The sequence below is a fragment of the Echinops telfairi genome, unplaced genomic scaffold, assembly GCF_000313985.2.
Source record: "Echinops telfairi isolate 266 unplaced genomic scaffold, ASM31398v2 ScPeMD7_20;HRSCAF=75, whole genome shotgun sequence".
Taxonomy (NCBI): domain Eukaryota; kingdom Metazoa; phylum Chordata; class Mammalia; order Afrosoricida; family Tenrecidae; genus Echinops; species Echinops telfairi.
Window position 1 is genome coordinate 10,547,658 of NW_022103917.1, and position 7,000 is coordinate 10,554,657.

General features: G+C 44.7%; 1 pseudogene; it reads left to right on the forward strand.

Moving 5' to 3' along the window:
- Positions 1 to 3,948: 3,948 nt before the first annotated feature.
- Positions 3,949 to 6,004, forward strand: LOC101646638 (annotated as a pseudogene).
- Positions 6,005 to 7,000: the final 996 nt, after the last annotated feature.

Sequence of the window (7,000 nt, forward strand, 5' to 3'; positions counted from 1 at the left end):
CAGGGCACTAGCATATAGTTCCATGGGTCTTGTCAGCTGCAATGTCTCCCAGGGAGTGGGTGGAGAGAGAGATGTGTCTCCCGCCTTCAAGGAGGAAAAACCAGAGTTTTCCTAGAATCCTTAGGAGAAGGCCATGCCTACACAGAGGCCTCATTGACAGACTAGACTCCACCCCTTCACTCTGAATCCTCTCAATTCCCAAACTGACACCAGATTATGTAGCTACCACAGTTGTCCCAAAGGGTCATCACTGGTGGTCTTTAAGATTTCATCCTGCTTATGCTGAGTGAAATTAGCCAATCACAAAAGACAAATATTGCATGAGACCACTACTATAAAACACCAATACAATGGCAGCCTTCTGTTCTCAAGTCATCTAATCTATTCCAGTTTCCCAGGCAACAAAGTAGTGTGCTTGCCCAAAGCTTATGAACCATATACTTCTCTCTTATTTGTACATCCTAAAACCAACTTTGACAGGGGAGGCCTCCACTCAATTGGGTCAGTTTCCCATGACACAGAGAAAGGGAAAAGCCCCATGGGTCCCTGTCATATAACATTCTGCAGTCACCCCAAATTAATGGACACTACCACAAGAGTCATTAGAGAACCTATGGGAAACCCAAGTCAAGAGGGGAAGATGGGGTGGGGGCATGTCTGTCCTGGAAAAGGTGATTATACTTAGTTGGGTAAATCAAGGGGGACAGCATGTCATTGGAAAAAAAAACACTCAACATTAAGTAGATAGACCACCCATGGGAGAGTAAAGTACTTAATTGGGTACTTTCGACCTAGTTTGCATTCAGCCCTGGGTGACCGAGGATTTTAGACTCTGTCCTTTGGAGGTGCACAACATCAGAAGGATCCAATTTGGAATTTCCACTAAGTGAACTGGATTCAACCTTAAACAGACTAAAGAAATGAAAATAATCCCATGGGCCTAGGGCTGAAATGCCCCAGTGTGGGAAGAAGCAGACAACTTCTATTCCAAGCATATAGATGTGGAGGTCATTGGACTTTGGTTCAAAAATAGTGGCCTTGAGGATGCCAAATAAGTGACAATTATGTGTACCATAAATGTGCTATTTTAAAAATCATTTTATTGGGGGCTCTTACAGCTCTTATCACAATCCATACATCCATCGTGTCAAGCACATTTGTACAGATGTTGCCATCATCCTTTTCAAAACATTTTCTTTCCACTTGAGCTGTTGGTATCAGCTCCGCCTCCACCCCCATGCTATTTTCATACTCCTGTTGTTTTTTTATGACATGTATCACCCAGTTCTGCCTTTGTGAATAAGCACTATTCAAAAGTTCACCCAACCTCCAATCCCGATGGCTAATGTAAATAGTATCCAGTCACTTAATTTGTCCATCTGTACAAATCAACAATCTATGTATTTTGATCTAAAAAACTGTCTTATACATGTACAGTTTCTTTCTCTCAATAGTGTTTTAATTCTATACCATTGGCTAAATTAATGGTGATACTAATAGAACTACCCATATGCCCCATGGGGAAAATTTATAATGTCCTTCAACAAAATAATGATGTCTTTAAAGTGAACCAGGGACATGAACGGATTTTAAGCTTGCACTTCATGGTAGCTCTAATCTCAGAACCATAAGTTCTTATGACATGACCCTGTTGGATACCAACCCCCATGAAGTGATCACTAAAGATATGGGTGCTGTATTAAACTGTACTGAAGAAAGCAGATGGTGTCCAGCTATCAGAAAGAATAGTATCTGGGGTCTTCGATGTTTGTCTTAAAACAAGCAGCCATCTAAGTGAGACATCAGCTATGTCCCCATTAGAAGAAGCACAGCAGCCTGTGTGATCCAAGAATTGTAAATAATAAAACCCAACCCGGGACAAAGGAATGGTATTAAAATTTAAATTTTGGGAGGAACAATGCTTAAATTCTGAGCAACCTGGTTTGCGTAAGGGTTCAGATGACAGTGAAGGCCTGACATCCATTCACAGGATCCCTCATGTGGATTAAGTCTCTGATGAAGCCCCTCTGACTATGGGCAAGGCCTTGTTCTCAGACAGAGTGCATTGTAGGGAGGCTGACTGCAGTTGTACTTAGACCAAAAGTGGGACATATTGTCATGGCTCTCCCTCATGATCCGATGTATAATTGTCCCAGTTTTTAATACTTTCTGCTTTGTTTTCAAGTGACATTTTGTTCTGCTTCTTTCTATCATTGTTGTTTGGGCCATGTGTTTGTATTTTGTCTTGATTTTGTATGTTTTCCTTTATATGGAACCCAAATTAGATAAGCCTACAGACACAACAACTGGACTAGTAGACTCAAAGGGACATACATAGCAGGGGAGGCTGGTGGGAAATGGGGAGCTACAGAAATGTTCTGGATACAAGGGTACGGGATACAAGGATAAAGAAATGTCCTAGATGCAAGGATACAGACAGGATACAAGGATAAAGAAATGTCCCACGGTGATGGTTGCATAACCCTTATGAATGTGATTGAGCTGATGAAACATATGATGTTTGAATTGTATGTTGGTGAAATTGTTAAAAATAAAGAAACTAATTGAAAAAAAATTTAAATTTGCCCTGCATTAATCTGACGACGTGGTTCTGCACTATCTAATGATATGGTATCATTATATAATGATCTCCATTAAAGACTCACTGCCATCGAGTTAATTCTGACTCATAGCGACCCTATAGGACCAGGTAGAAATGCCCTTGTGGTTTTCTGAGAGAGCAACTCTTTTTCTTTCAGATGAAACAAATGTCTCACCACTCCCTTTCCCGGCCTCTTCCTTTCCCCCAGTCCCTCCGGAACCGTTGGTCCCGTTGCTTTCTCCTCAGGCTTGCTTCTCTTTTCTATCCACAATAATAGAGACCAAAAATAAGAAAGTGAAAGATTGAACAAAAAGAGAGAGGGAAAACAAGAAAAAGAGCACATACGTAATTTCAGGTCTGTCCACTGACCTTTATGACTATCTCCCCACTGCTCCTGGGGGAATTCCGGGACTGCAATTTTTTTATGGGAGTAGAAAGCCTCATCTTTCTCCTGCACAGTGGCTGATGGTTTCTAACTGCTAACCTTGTGGTTAGAAGCCCAATATTTAACCCATGCCACCAGGACCCCCTCCATGAAGGACACACCTAGGCAAGCCCCTAAAGAAGTCTGCCCCTCTCTGGACTGGGGGTGGTGTGGGTTGGGGGTGGTCGAGGTAGTTCACTTTCCAATTCGTTCTGCTTGAGGGCAAGACTCTTCACCTCCCTGGTTACTGGTCAAAGGGTTGAGGATTGATTCCCTGAGGATGTGGAAGAAGAGGAAGGTGGAAACTGGGAAGAACATCAACACCGAAGAGGGAAAACAGCTACAAAGTTGATTATGATGATGATAGCACAGCCCTTCTTGATATGATAGAACCACTGCATTGTACGATCTCTTCATTCGAGATCAATGAAAGGGAGAACTTCATCGGAGGCTTAATCCATGGTGGGGGGGGGGGCTCTGCAAATGGACATGGGGCTGTCATTGCCTTCTGCAAGCAGGTGCTCAAAATGTAAGCTCGAATACACCCTCTTTGCCTCCAGGCTCCTTTCCACGAGGAAAAACCAAACCCAAACTCATTGCTGCTGTGTCCATTCTGACTCACAGCTACCCGATAGACAGGGCCAAACGGCTCCTGTTGAGGATTTTCTCCTGTTGAAAAGCTGGTGGTTTGGCACTGCTGGCTTTGGGGCTGGCAGCCCAATGCCTGACTGCTACGCTCTTGGCTCCACGAGGAACCAACCCCAAACCAAACTCACCACCAGAGAGTCAATGATGACTCTTTGTGAGTTTTCTTTATGGGAGTAGAAAGCCCAGTCTTTCTCGTGGGGAGCTACTGATTGGTTTCGAACTGCCAGCCCAGGGCATAGCCACAACGCCAGGCCAGCAGGGCTTCTGATAAAACCTACAGTACCTGGTTCTTAATAAGGCTGATCATATTTGGGATGTTGGCTTTGAAGAGGAAGGAAAGCAAATTATTAAACTTCTGCCAGGACGCAGACAGATCACGCTTTTGGTTGCCACTCCAACTCGACCAGCTGAACCCCCGGCAAGGGTTTCTCTGAAAAAGGAGCCCTTGCGTGTTGGTGTTGATGATGAGAAAGCCAGTGCTACTGTGGATGGTCTTGAGCGGGACACGTAGTCTGTCCCTCTGAAAAGAAGATTCCTCCTGCTCTTTACCTGCCTTAAGAAAAACCCAGAAAAAGAAACGCATGGTGTGCTTTTCCTCCAGCAAGTCGGTTAAATACCACTCTGAGTGGCTGCCCTGTGTTGATTGGCCTGTTTTGGCCATTCACCGACAGCAGAAGGAAGACAAGTGAACCGCCAGTGTTTTCCTATTCTGCAACGCAGGTTCCGGGAGGCTGTTGTGTCCAGTGGTGGCAGCTCAAGGGCTGGGCATTACTAGAGTCAACTGCATTGGTCAGTGGGACCCTCCAGATGACCTGAAGGAGTGTATTCATTATCATCGCATGGGCCGAAGAGCCAGGGGCTTAGATGGAAGAGGGCAGGCCTTGCTCCTTTTCTGTCCCGAAGAATTAAATTTGCTTCGTAACTTGAAGCAATCCAAGGTTCTCCTAAGTGAGTCTGAGTTGCCCTAGTCCAAAATTTTCGCTATTCAGTCTCAGCTTGATAAAAAATTGAAAATAAGTACTTCCTTCATAAATCAGCCCAGGAAGCATCTAAGTCATATACTTGAGCCTATGACTCACTCTCAGACACAACTCTGTCATGTTAATCATTTACATTTGCCTCAAGTGGCGCTGTCATTTGGTTTTCGGAGCCTCCTTTTGTTGCTTTGAGCAGGAGTGGCAAGGAAGGCACACATAAAAAGCAAGGGGCCTGATGGTGCCCGGCTATCAAAAGAGATAGCACCTGGGGTCTTAAAAGCTTGAAGGTAAACAAGCGGCCATCTAGCTCAGAAGCAACAAAGCCCACATGGAACAACATATCAGCCTGTGTGATCACGAGGTGTCGAACGGATCACTGAAGACAAATGGGTGCATAAGCAAATGTGGTGAAGAAAGCTGATGGTGCCCAGATATCAAAAAGTATAGCATCTGGGGTTTTAAAGGCTTGAAGGTAATCAAGCAGCCATCAAGCTCAGAAGCAACAAAGCCCACATGGAAGAAGCACACCAGCCTATGCAACCATGAGGTGTTGAAGGGATCAGGTATAAGGCATCATCAGAACAAAAAATCTTACCATAGTGAATGATGGGGGGGAGTGTATAGTGGAGACCCAAAGCCCATTAGTAGGCCACTGGAGATCCCCTTGAAGAGGGGTCTCGGGGAAGAGATGAGCCAGTCAGGGTGCAATGTAACAACAATGAAAAATACAACTTTCCTCTAGTTCCTAAATGTTTCCTCCCCGCTCCCACTATCATGACACGGATTCTACCTTGCAAGTCTGGCTAGACCAGAGGATGTACACTGGTACAGATAGGAACTGGAAATACAGGGAAACCAGGGTGGATGAGCCCTACAGGACCAGTGGTGTGAGTGGCGATACTGGGAGGGTAGAGGGAGAGTGGGTAGGAAAGAGGGAACTGATTACAAGGAACTATATGTGACCTCCTCCCTGGGGGACAGACAACCAAAAAGTGGATGAAGGGAGATGTCGGACAGGGCAAGATATGACAAAATAACAATTTATAAATTATCAAGGGCTCATGAGGGAGGGGGGAGCGGGGAGGGAGGGGAAAAATGAGGACCTAATGCCGGGGGCTTAAGTGGAGAGGAAATGTTTTGAGAATGATGAGGGCAATGAATGTACAAATGCGCTTTACACAATTGATGTGTGTATGGATTGTGATAAGAATTGTATGAGCCCCTAATAAAATGATTTTTTTTAAAAAGCAAGGGGCAGGGGTTGGATTCACCCCTAACAACAAGATTGAAGAGGCCCAGATCTGGAAGAAGATTAGCCAGAAATCACCTGATTGCAGGCAATTCTCACAGTGAAGACTGCCATTGTCCTTAAACAATGGCATTTGTCATTCGAGTTCCTTTCCGTGAATTTGTGTTGACTCCAGTGGATTTAAATATGCACATTGTTTTTATGGATTTTTTAAATGTGTGTCCTTTCCAAAAGGCCTGCCAACGTTCCCTGTGTCTGCCTGGCATGTGGGTCTTTCGGTGGCAGACAATTGTGGGGAAAAGAAGTGGGGGGGGGGCCAAAACCAGAAGAATGATAAAGGTTAATTCCATGTTCCTGGCTCCTCCTCGGGCAGAGAAGCGAGGATCCCTAGTGTTCGGTGACCTTCCTTTGTCGCTGTCAGAAACCACTGTATGTTGCCCTGGTTACTAATGCTGCCAAGGTGACGGCTCCTTTCTGTCCTAATTTTTTCTGATAGCTCTCTCTCTCTCTCACTTTTTAATTAAAAAAAAAAAGCCATTATCTTATATGTGCAACAAAACCTATCACCCATTTCTACCTGTACAGGTCAATGTTCCCAGTTTGTGCAATTATAACCACTCTCCATTTCCAACATTTTTCCATTGTCCGTTAAAAGAACTCTGGTGCTGAAGCAACACACCACTAGCACCAACACACTCTCCATCTCTCTCCACCCCATCAAAAAAACCCAACCCACCCCATTGTCATCCAGTCCATTTTCACTCACAGTACCCTCTGTATGGTTTCTGAGGCTGTCCATCTTTATGGGAGCAGACAGCCTCATCTTTTCCCCATAGAGCAGCTAGTAGATTTGAACCTCAGACTTTTTGCAGTTGGCAGGCCAACACCCCGCAATGCCACCAGGGCTTCCACTCTCCTCTGGTAAGCACTAATGAACAATGGCCTTTATGCCTTTCTCTATTGATCGGCCCTTTTGTGTCTGACTTAGTAACACCTCTTTTGAATGTGACCTATCCAGAATTAGGCCCCAAATTCCCAATCATTAAACTGCTGAGGTCATTTGTGCCTAAACCTAGTTGGTCACACATTCCCTCATTTCT